The sequence below is a fragment of the Falco biarmicus genome, chromosome Z (assembly GCF_023638135.1).
Source record: "Falco biarmicus isolate bFalBia1 chromosome Z, bFalBia1.pri, whole genome shotgun sequence".
NCBI lineage: Eukaryota > Metazoa > Chordata > Aves > Falconiformes > Falconidae > Falco > Falco biarmicus.
In genome coordinates this window covers 51149223-51161227 of record NC_079311.1, presented here as the reverse complement: position 1 = coordinate 51161227, position 12005 = coordinate 51149223, and the positions used below count along the sequence as shown (strand labels likewise).

Below are 12005 nucleotides of genomic sequence, written 5' to 3'. Positions count from 1 at the left end.
GGGGTTGTTGCTTCAGAATGTGCAATTAACACATGCATCCCTTGGACTGTTTACTATTTAATGTTTTTGTTCCATGCACTAGAAACAAGGATTATAGGTCACATAGAAACTAGGTATTCAGCAAGGTATTTGTTGAGTTAAGGAGCGGTAGATAACAGTTTCCTTCTTTGTTTTCCTTTCTCAGCTTTGGTCTGTGTACAGAAGTCCTGTACACTTTCTAGCAAAGTAAGGAAACAAGAAGTGTTTCATTACATGGTCAGTGAATAGACCTTTCTTCATCAAGGAAAAGAGATGAAGGATGTGAAGCACATCAGATGTATCCAGGTTATTAACATTTCTTTTTTTCTTTTGTTTCTTTGTTGTATTAAAGCAGAATACTGTAAGGTAGAAAAACATTGGTTTTGTTCATTTTACCCTCTTTCACATTACAGCTATTTTAACAGTGATTGTCAGATTAAGACCCAATACAGTTTCAATTTACAGAGATAATTTCTGACTTCAGTTTTCATTCTCAGCATAATATTGTCACTGTTGTACACTAAATTATGATCCATCCAAGCTTAGGCTATTAAGTAGTGGAATCTGAGTGTAGAACTATCCCGTATGCTGACAAGCCAACATAAGACTGAAAACATATTTGACGTTAGGCAAAGGTAGACAAGTAGCAGAGGAGAAAAATCTGAATATAACACCATAAACATTATTGCACTATTAATATCAAGTATTACAGCTTAATGCAAGGCTGAAAAATGAATTATTCTTTTCCACAGGACTACTCAGTATCCCTCCCTGAACCCCTTTATTTTCCAGTCTTTATGAGTCCCCCTTCTGCATCAACCAGAAGTTGTAAGGCCAGAGGGGTTTCTGTCTAAGCAGTGCTCAGCTCTTTCCCATTAAACAGGGCTAAATTGTAAGGGGACAGGTGGTGGGGCTTAGACAGTGATGGACAAGAAAATAAAGAGAGAAAGCAACACTGAGAGGAACACATTCAATCAATCAATCTCAGGGATTCTTAACAGCTTATCCTTCAACCACTACACAACATACATTTGAAAAGGTAGAGAAGGTCAGAGTCCCAGACTGAGTCTAACAAAAAAAGAGGTATTGATTGTGGTGGCCCCCTTAAAGACTATCTTGAGGACAATGCATTGTTCCCTTTCAAGTGTTAAATAGATCTGATTATATTGTTAGAAGTACTTTACATTTTGAGATAGAGATCGAGATCTTATTGTTAACAGATGCCTATAGTACTGAAGACAACTGCAAAAGCAAATAAAATTAAGTCTTGGCTTTTGTTTTAATAAAGGTGAGAGACTAACAGCTAAATTACATTTTCTGAACAGGTAAATACTTTCTCCTCAAGGGACCAATGAAAAAGCCTTTGCCCTCTACTCTTTTAAGCCCAGAAAACTGTCTCACATAACAGAAGTTGAGAATATAGAGATGAAGTGATTTTTTTTTTTCTCTTAGTTGCCCCTTATGTGTTTTTAAGATCATTATGCAACTAAGAGCTGTCACCTGTTCTCCACCACACATGAACACTGAACTGGAACAGAGTGCAATGCAGAAATTACTCTGAAAAGGAAATAATTCCATCTTTTTGACAGCTGTCTGAGGAAGTCCATAAAACACTGCAGCTACCAGTGAGGTTGTTCCACTGATGCTATCCATAGGTTACTGTCCTGCACATGACCCTCATCCTCCTGGGTCTCAGTGCTCACTGATTTCCCATCTTTCCTTTGAGAATGTAAAGCTATAGGGTATAGCTGTTTGCAGGGAAGGTCAAACCAGCCTAGGAGAAACACAGACTGAACCAACCTCTTTGCCATTTCCAGGACTAGTTAAATTTTCAGAAGGTTTAAATATTTCCACTTCAAATTTTCTTTTGATGATTCAAATACAGAAATAGATTTGGGGGTTTGGCGATCAAAGGGAGCAGGCTACTTCTCAGTGTAAATGTTAATACAAACCACTGTGGTTTTTTACTGGTTTAATTGGTTTATAATATCATATTGGTACTCTTCTAAGGGCATGACACAATTGCAAAGATCAGGAACTCATTTAGTCCTTCTTTTCTGCTTTTTCTGTATAAGAAGGGAGAGAGGGATCCTGGAGATTCCCACTTATGGGGTGAGGAGGAATATAAACTAGGGGGAAACCACTGAAACCAGTAAAATAAAAGCACTAGTTAGCCATCCTTTTTATTTCTTGTTTAATCATATGCACTGCAGAGAGGGAATAAAACCTACTGATCTTAAAAGAAGAACAGTCTATAACAATGTGTGGATAGTAGGATGCTTCCTTTAATCCACCCAGAGAATGACTCAAAAATAAAAATGAAAACTACCCCTAATAATGGAAAATGTGTGTGAGTAAAGGGAGTGTAGTGGATAGAATAAACATCCCAAGACCATTGACTTTGAAAAGACATTTCATTTCAGCACTTACCTAGCAATGAATAGAAAAGAAACTAGTGAAACCCAGCAAACAGCCTAGGATTAGGCAGTGACCTTTGTGCTTGTGTTACAAGGACAAAATTGTTAGCTTCACCTTGACCCATAACTTTGGTGAGCAAAGACAGAAATTACAGCATTGCATTCAGTACCTAACGTGACAACACAAGGCTTCCAGCTCTGGAGCCCCAGGCTTTTTCATGACCTTTGCAAGCTATGGTCAGATGTCATGCACAAGGTGCTAGATGAGCTTGACTTACATCAGAGCAGCTCTACCAGAGAGTGAACAGATCTCTGACCCATAGGTGTAAGGGTGTCAAAACCCGTAGGAAAGGAGCAGGAATAGCCTCCTGCATAAGGAATAACAAGGTGAGGAAGCAGGGACAAGGAATCTGTGACCATCGGTCCAACAATGGCATTGTTTCATTACACCATGAACAGCAAGGTCTGATACTTCAGTGAAACAATCATCAGACAGTGGTGGTAAAATGCAGTACCAATGACATATTGCACATCTCCATAGTGTTATGCAGTATGCACGTATTCAGTAAGTTGAATGAGATAACACCCAACCCTGCTCTACATGGAAGTAGAGAACAATGGAATGGCAGTGGACTTCCACCTCTGGCAGACTCCCTCTTACAGGTAGAAACTACCTGAAGCACAGCATCTGATTTTGGTGTTTTTAGAATAATTTCTTTATGCACTACCATTGTTTGGCTGGTTAACTGAGCAGGGGGGAGAGGCTGAGCTTTGAGTTGATGAGCCTTGAGGGTAATGGCAAAAGTTCTGAATTTTCAAGAAGGAAGACTCAGCAAATTGTTCTTCACAAAAACAAGCTCAGTGGCAGGTGTTCTGCATCTTGCAGTGCTAAACAAAAGAAGACTTGCAATCTGCTGCACATGCTACATGGAGGATTTTTTCGAATGCTTAAATTTTAACAGCTGGTAGATGGTAAGGTTTAAACTTTCCCACAAACACACTGGCTTGGTTCATTGCGTCTCAGATATGTGAAACTTAGATGCTAATTTGAGCTTTTTGTCAGGATTACTGCTATATTCTGGGAGAAAAAACTATGCCTCCAAAGAGCAATTCCTTCCTGTTTATATAGCTGTCTAAGGGAAAGAGGATAGATTTAGCCCAGACAAAAATTTAGGTTTCCAAAGGTATGTGAGGGGACTCCACTGGGAATTTGATATTCCCTACATACAAATCAAACTGATCTGAGGTCCTTCTGTGAAATCCGTAAGTTACTTAGATGTGTTATGGTTGTCTTCAGATGATGTTTGATAAACAAGTAGTATGCACTAGATCAGTTACACATCTCACCAAAATTAATCTAGAGCCACTAAAAAAGAACCCTGAAACCAAGTTCCTCTTTTGTTAACAATTTCCATTGATAAATATATATCTTTATGCATTCAGGATGCCTGCACAGTGCAGCTGCAACCTGTCAGCTCATGTAGTCACATCATGGTTTTAGACAACATTTGTCAGAAAATCAAACACAATCCAGCTACGGTTAGTTATTAGTGTTCTTTGAAATACTATTGTAGGCTTCACAATGGTAGCAACTACAGATGGAAATAGCACATTTCATTAGGCAGTGTTTAACAACTTCCCAGATGTAGTCTATTCAGGTTTATTTACTCAACTGCACAAAAGGCAGCTGAATCATCCTGAGGATCTCCTGTTGCAAGTCGATAGGATGAAGTTGTGCAGGGACACCCTAGCTACAGTAATTCTAGCCCACGCAGCCGTTAGTGTGGAATAAATTAATCTTGGTCTACAACTGACTGCCACAGAATCTCAAAAAATGAGAGAAGCAAAGTTTTGATGACAAATGACCTGCTCAGTTTCTCTTTATGCTCAACAGGTAGAGTCAAGTGAATTGTACTTTTAATGTATCATTATTTGGCTAACTTGTGCTATTTTACCATGATGTTTTTACTACACATATTGTTGTTGTTGCCTAAATTCACCGTTAGATTGATGAAGTCAGAAATCATTTCTTTTCCCCATGAATAAGTTAATTCCTGTTGTACTGTAACTAATACTATAATAGACATGTATTATCAAGACCACTTGTACTGTAACTAATATTACCAAGACTACTACAAGGACTGCAGAAAATTAGAGGAATGAATAGGCAGAAGGTACTTTCATTTAACAACTCAAGTCATTGTCCAGGGACTTGTTTAATCCATTGTTCTTGTACTTGCCTAATTCTTCTCAGAGCAGGGATCCATGCTGGAAAAAAATTTCAAAATCTAAAGGTGCCCAATCCAGACCACCTTAGTCTCTAGGTCAAAACGATCTGCATGCAGTCATGTTGCATGCAAAATAAACCCTACGGAAGAATCATGAAGAAAATGCTGGCAGGCCCACAGCAGTAACACCTGAGTTAAGAGAAAAGAGATGGGACAATTTCTGCAGGTGTGTGTGCTCTTATACGGTGAAAGCAACTGGTGATTTACAGTGCCAATGTCTCCCACAGACACCTTGGACACATGTCAACAGCAGAGATGCATTTCTCTCGAGGTAGTGTGCAGTCCTAAGTTAGCTGAGACAATGACCTAGCAGAATTCTCTAACTAGCAAAAACATAACTTAAAAAATTCCCTTTTAGTAACTGTTTCAAGAAACGTTTTTTCCTGTTTCTACAGATTTTGTTGAAGTGTCTCAGCACAACACAGAGGGACAGCAACTAATCCCTACAAGGTGACGTTATAAGAGTTTGGAGCTAGATAAATGCATAGCAATCAACAGGAAATATAAAAACTGTGCAAGCATGTATGTGTGTGTTCAGAAACACACATAAACATTTACACATGCATATGACCAATGAACGTCTGTCTGACTCAGATGAATGAAGTCAGCTGTCTGAATGTACATGACATGAAAACTCTCACAGATCCCTACTGCAAAATAAAAGTCTACAATTTTACAACATGCATTTTTAAAAAAAGTTCTTCTAGCTGAATGAAATATATCCTTTAGAAAGACTTACTAATATTGAAAATTTTCATTATGTCTTCCAGTGCTTTTTATCACATTTGTCTCTCCCAGTGTGTCTTAGGAAAAAGACAATTTTAAGAAAAGAAATCTTGCTTAGTGCTTCTAAACCTTTATTAAAAAACAAAAAAAGAAAAAAAAACCCACAAAAAACGCACAAAGTTTTATTAAAGCTGGTGGAAGAAAGTCAGCATAGTTGAGAAATCTGTATCAACTTGAACATTAGGATACACTAAGTTTCTTTGAATCCTTAACTTCCAAGTTAAATTCTTCTAAAATACTGGCAAGAACCAGTGCCTGTTTTCCCCCAGAGTTAGAATTGAGCTTTCATTCATCCTGAGTACAAAAATTACTGTCTGACTGCTTTGCTGCAACATTCAGCAGAAAACTGGATGTTTGAAGCTGTTAAACATTATTACAACCACAAACACAACAGCATTCAATGTATACAACAAACTTGAAGCAGATACTTACAGGTAGCAGTGTTTCTCCAGGAGGCTGAACACGAGATCATACTAGAATAAAAGAAATAATGAATGTCACTGACCCAGTAATCTCTGGTTTAAAAGACTGGCAGAGAGAGAAATCCAATGAGTGGGCGACAGAAAGAAAGACAGAGAGGGGGAGGGGATAAAGAGATAGATGAAATTCCAGTCTTTCTGGTCAGCTTGGCTGTGGTTCTCTTCCTACTAAAAATCCACAATAAACACTCTTTGCTTGCAGGACTGCTCCTGACTGCAGAGACCCAGCGTGCAAACACTTTCTGGCTCCCTACGATAAGGGCATTCTGAGATGCCTTGGAGTGTTTACACTCAGCAATGTTTCTCTGGCAGCCAGCCCCAGGTCTTCCTTTCCCCTTCTGCTAGTTAAGTCTGTTGAAACTAAAAACTGAGCTCCTGTTAATAAGGTTTGCTCATTTTTCTTCCCCACTTCTGCTAGTTTATTTAATTCAACACACACACACATATACACTCATTTATGTATTAAAGATTCATAGACAAAGAGGTGACCTAATCTTTTCAGATCATTTTTACCCCCACAAGAAGGCAGAGTCTTTATTGAAATACAGACATGACTAATTTGCCTTGTAAGTAATGGCAAAACAGGTTCGATCTTATTTCAGGGTGGCTGATGAAATTAAAACTAAGTATATTATCAATTTAATAGAAACGCATATTGCCTACTTATAAGTGTGATACTTTTTAAAAGCTGAAATTCTCAGTTAACCGCTGTTCAAAATCTTGTTGCATGTTAAAGTGTCCAAATTAACATATATTCATTTTACTGACCAATTGCAGTTGCAACCAAGGAAAATCCAGTATTCAAACATTATTTTTTTTCCTCCATTCAGAAGAGCAGGAAAGCAGAAGCGCACAGGCCAAATCTCACCAATTATTTAATACCTCATAGAATTCAAGATAGGTCTCCAGCTTTCTGTCACAAGATTCACATAGATTTGCAGGTTTGACTAAGTGATGGAAGTCTAAGGAAAATTTGCTACACACAGTGTCTCGTTGGTGCATCCAGAGGAGTAAAATTGACAGCCCACATTTTCAGAGCACAGAGGCTGTATTGCAAAGTCACCATGCAGGGACAGAATTACCTGGGACACACCACCTTACGCCTGTCTTGGTACGGTGACTAAAAGCACTTCCAAGCATAGAGGGCAAACAGATTTTCAGCCCAGCCACAGGGCATTGTTACAAATGGAATAGGGACTGCATGGGGAAAAGCTACTGAGTTCCCAGTGTAAGCAGGGGCCAAATCCAGCATGACTGTAACTCTGTAGCATGTTGCCTCCCTTTGCCCCTTTTTGAACAAGCAAGCTGACTTTGACCCTCATATGGGAACAAAACTGCACCACGAAAATGCAAAACTGAAGTCAATAGTATGGAAGAAAAGAACGAGCAGATGTTCCTGTGGCATGACTAAAAGGCAGATGAAGAAAACAGATGACTGTTAAAAATTAAAATTAACTCAAAGCTGCACCATGTGTAATGTGATACAATCTGGGCTATATTTCCTTATGGAAAAACACAAGGCAAAAAAAAAATATCCTCGAGGTACAACACTAGTATCAGAGTTGTATTTTGTTTTGGGTTTCAGATCTCTACTAATAGTCAGATTTTGTCAAGTTTCAGAAAAAATATGGAGTGAGAGTTTATCTCCTCTGAGTCATGTAGATGGCTGTGAGATAGCTTGTGTGCTTGTGTTTGTGCTTGCTGGAATGTAGCTTCTAATTCATCATGATTAATGGCCTGTTTGTATTGTACAGTGGTCTGGTTAGGATCAACAACACAACTGTATTTACAGGCTGATTTAAAAAGTGGTGGTTTATTTTAAAGTATAATGTCTCTGATCCATTGATCCATAACATAATTGCAGAAGCTCTTTTCAATTCAGTTTGATTGCCCCAGCAATGAACTTAGCATCTCATTTCTTACTGTACTCCTTAACTAAAATTAATTTTTTTGGTCTATCAAGGTCACATGATCTAAAGAATAGACTAAAATTACCAAAGACTTATTGAGAAATGCCAGAGAACTGAGTAGACATGTCTTTTGTACACATACTCTTTATTTCAACATTTGTCTGCACAGGGAAGAGAATAGTTCAGTTTCCTGTGAATGAAACAAGCATGGTATATATTCCTTCTAAATTACTAGCTAAAATCATGCAGTCCAGACTGTTGGTATGAAGGTAATCAGGCAACTGTTTTCTGTAAGCTTTCTTTAACAAGGTATAGTCATAATCAGTCCCTTTCTTTCTAGGATTTTATTTGGAAAAGAAAAAAGTGTACCTGAGGCACAAAACAGGCAAGAACACACACACACATGCACCCCATCTCTTCTATTTAATTTCAACTTGGATTCATAAGCAATGACTTAAAGCACATGGGATTTGCAGATTCAGTCAAGACTCCTGTAAGGAGGATGTTGTTCTCAGAGTAATGAAAGACTAGCGTTCATCCCAAATCTGAAGGCTGTACACCAGAAGGACCTGTTGAACTGAGGAGGAGGGGGGAAAGATACAATTATTTCCCAGGTATTTAATACATGGCAGGGATCTTATTCTGTGCGCAACTGTACCTGGCTTCAGCAGTCCACTCTTCAGTCTCTAATGCAGGTTAAGGAGAACAGGGTGAAAGGGCATGCCTAAAAGGGGAAGTATCATATCTACCGTCTTTTCCTTCCCCAGCCTATATACACTCTGTCCATAAAGATTCACTGTCCTCCTGGCTAGTGCAAATGTGGGAAGGCGCCTGAGTACACTAAGTTTTATTCTTCCTCAACATAAGCAAGCAAGACCAACAACACAAGGTCAAAGAATGAACAGGAAAATATGGGCAGATACCTTGACAGAGAGCTGATCCTGCACAGGCTCTTAATCCTCTAGGCTTGCATGGAGACTTGCCTAGTGGTTTCTCCAAAAAAGTTTATAAGAACATGATAATCACGTTCATGTCATCAGAAAACCAGCACACTTCCTGAAGAAGAAACAAGGATGATCTGGGACTACTGCATGCTTGTGGCTAGAGTCACTGGCTGGGGCTTCTTTGCAGCACTGTGCACTGCTGACACAACTAGGAGGGTAATGCTGCTGCTCCAGCCTGTCATCTTCAATCCACAATAACTCAGACTTTACAAGGAAGAAGTTACAGATTACTTTCATAATGAAACGGTCTGCTAGTTTCCTCCCTTTATCCAGAAGTACTTGAGCATTATCAAGCAAATACTATACAAGATATTCCTTTGAGTTCTGCCATAGGAGACTCAGGATCTGTTGGTTATCAGGTACGGTCAAGAAACATGCTCAATTTTCACAGTGCAGAGCCATTAGTGTATATAACACAATAGAGAAGGTCCTTGCTGCAGGGAGTACATCCATTTCCCCCTCCACTTCTGAGGCACTGAAAAGCCTCATCTGAGACCAAGACACCAGACAAAGCTCCTCTGCTTGGTTAAACCCTCACTCAGTCACTGAGCAGCAGTGTTGTTTTGGAAAGGTTGCTGCAGCAGCAAACTGAATAGAGGAAGATGCCTACGCAGAGACATTACAGCCTGCAGACTCCTTGTAACATGTCCTACATATCCTTATAGTTTGGAACACGGTCATGGCCAGTTTTGGTGACTTTCACAAAGAACTCTGTGGTTTGTGCTCTGGCAGTCAGGAGATCTGGGTTCAGATGGCACCAACCTCCTTTCAAGCACAGACATGTGATGATGCAGCCCTTTAGATATGGTAGCACAGCTGCATGAGTGAAGAGTGTTGGTTTTGGCTGTATTCCACAAAACCATTCTTGTCCTTGGGAAAGAAGACGACTGGAAATTACATTTTATCAGTGCTATTGAGTTTTATGTGACATAGGTTTAAGTCTCCCTGTAATCAACAATAGGAACCTCAAGTGACACTCCAAACAGCAAAGGTTTCTACACTAATGAGTCCAAAATGATAAAGCATCACACTGTTGACATTTCTTTCCTGATAAGTATCAGAAAACATTCTTTTCAAAGGACCAGTGTCAGAAACTTGCCAGCATATTAAAGAATCTCTCAGAGGCCTAACCTTTAGGGAGATATTTTCAGCTCCAGTGACAAACAATTGACCTCTTAATTTATGAACCATGACATTGCTGTGTTGTCTGAAAAAAAGAAGCTGTGACCTAGAGGGAGTTTTAACCTGCATACGTTTCCACTAAAGTGTTAGAAAGGCAAGCTGTTAATCTTCAGGGAATAAGGGACATTACCCAGATCCAGCCCACTGACAACAGCCAGTTACTGAATACAAGGAAGCCTGTATTTACCTTACCACAAAGCCTTAAACTAGCAGAAAAATCACTGTTATTTACTCCAGATTGCGTTTAGAGGTTTAGTTTGGGTTAAGTAGCAGGGAGAACCTCTCCACAAGCACAGCTGCCCTTCAAATTATTTCTAACAGGTAATGAGCATGACAGAGATGTGCCAGTGTGTCAAAATGCTTGGCAGATTGAGCATAACAACTGAAGCTAGAAATTCTGAATACTGGTTTCAGCTCAAAAGCTTTAGTCAGACTTCCTGGAAAGCTATTTGTTTCTCATTTTTCATATCAAGTGAAAACTCCACTCACTTCAGTCATGTTAAATGACCTGATCCATTGATGACCAAGTTGTATCAAAGCTATTTCAAGGCATGGTTGCTCTTAAGGAGTCGAGGTGTATGCTTATAAACCACACAGATTCTCAACTGGGACATATTACAGAGAGTAACAATGTTGTTTATTTCACATATCATGGAAAATGCTTTATTTACGTTTACTAAGATTGCACTTTAAAATAGTGTAGCCTTTTGATTAAAACAGTGTAGTCTTTTGGCAAAGAACAGAGGAGAGAAAAAGAGCCAAGGTGATATTTTTGTGTATGCCACAGAAAATAAAAGTAGGGGGGTTTATAAGGCTGGAAATTTAGATGAATCATTATTTGGGTAAAGTCAGCATTTATACAAAATCTGTCATACCTGCAAAGCCTTTTTACCCACACAGTCTATAGCTGTGTCCTTAATATCTGAGATTATTGCAGGAACCCTGGTACAGCATGTAATTCATCTTTACAGTAAGCCCTGCGTGATCAAATGGGGACACATCAGTTGCTTTTGTGGAGTTTCTTCCAAAATTATATGCCATATATCATGGCACAACTAACATTTCTCCTCATTTGGTGCAGATAGGCTCATTAGGAGCTCTTTCTGTGTTTGTTTAAAGTCACAGAATGGTTGTCATTGGAAGGGACCTTCAAAGATCATCTAGTCCAACCCAATATTCACTGCAATAATGTAAATGCTCATCAAGAGTGCTAAGTCTCATGGACAGTCACTGTAATAGCGTATACTACAGGTCACATCTCTTTTTTCAAATTCTGAACAATGCAGATCTGAAAACATTGCTGTGTGGTTCCCTTTCCTTCTCCAAAAGAAAAATGGAGCACAGCTCTATAACAGTGTCCTGCAGGCAAGAGGGCTGGGAATTGTGACCACTCATTAGGTATTCAGATACAATAGGAAAGGGCATGAGGAATAAAAACCAAGTGCATGCTGAACCCGTAGTCAGTAACTGACATAATTTTTTGAAATATTCTCTATTTTCAGTAATTGCAACTCAATATATACACTACATGTTTGTGAAAAAAAGTTGTCTGATATTTCAATTAAAAGCAAATAAAGCACTGTGTCACATATAATAAATAAAGGAAATAATTATTAACTGAGCCTCATGTAATGTCAAGCAACGTGTCTGAAAACAATCCACTTCAGGTTTGGATACAGCTTCAGGGAGTAAAGCCATATATTGCAATGCAACAAGTGTTAGCATTATAGTCTTTATTGATCTTACACAAACCTTTTGAAGAAATTACTGTAATGTATTACCGTCTTACGTGGAGCACAGCTGTCATGAGATCAAATGCACTGTGTCACTACCAGCTGCTTCATTGGAAAATACATGCAGAGTATGCATAATAGCAATGCCCTTGATCACAAAGACAAAATATTGAAGTTTTTGACAGCAG

General features: G+C 38.9%; 1 protein-coding gene across 2 annotated transcripts in view; it reads right to left on the bottom strand.

The window, feature by feature from the left end:
- The window catches only part of FREM1 (FRAS1 related extracellular matrix 1), a 75026-nt gene extending 68888 nt beyond the window's left edge, over positions 1 to 6138 (bottom strand). For both annotated transcript variants that reach the window (XM_056325580.1, XM_056325579.1), the window contains exon 1: positions 5942 to 6138. The gene's annotated coding sequence lies outside the window, so the exon portion shown is untranslated. The remainder of the gene's footprint in view (positions 1 to 5941) is intronic.
- Positions 6139 to 12005: the final 5867 nt, after the last annotated feature.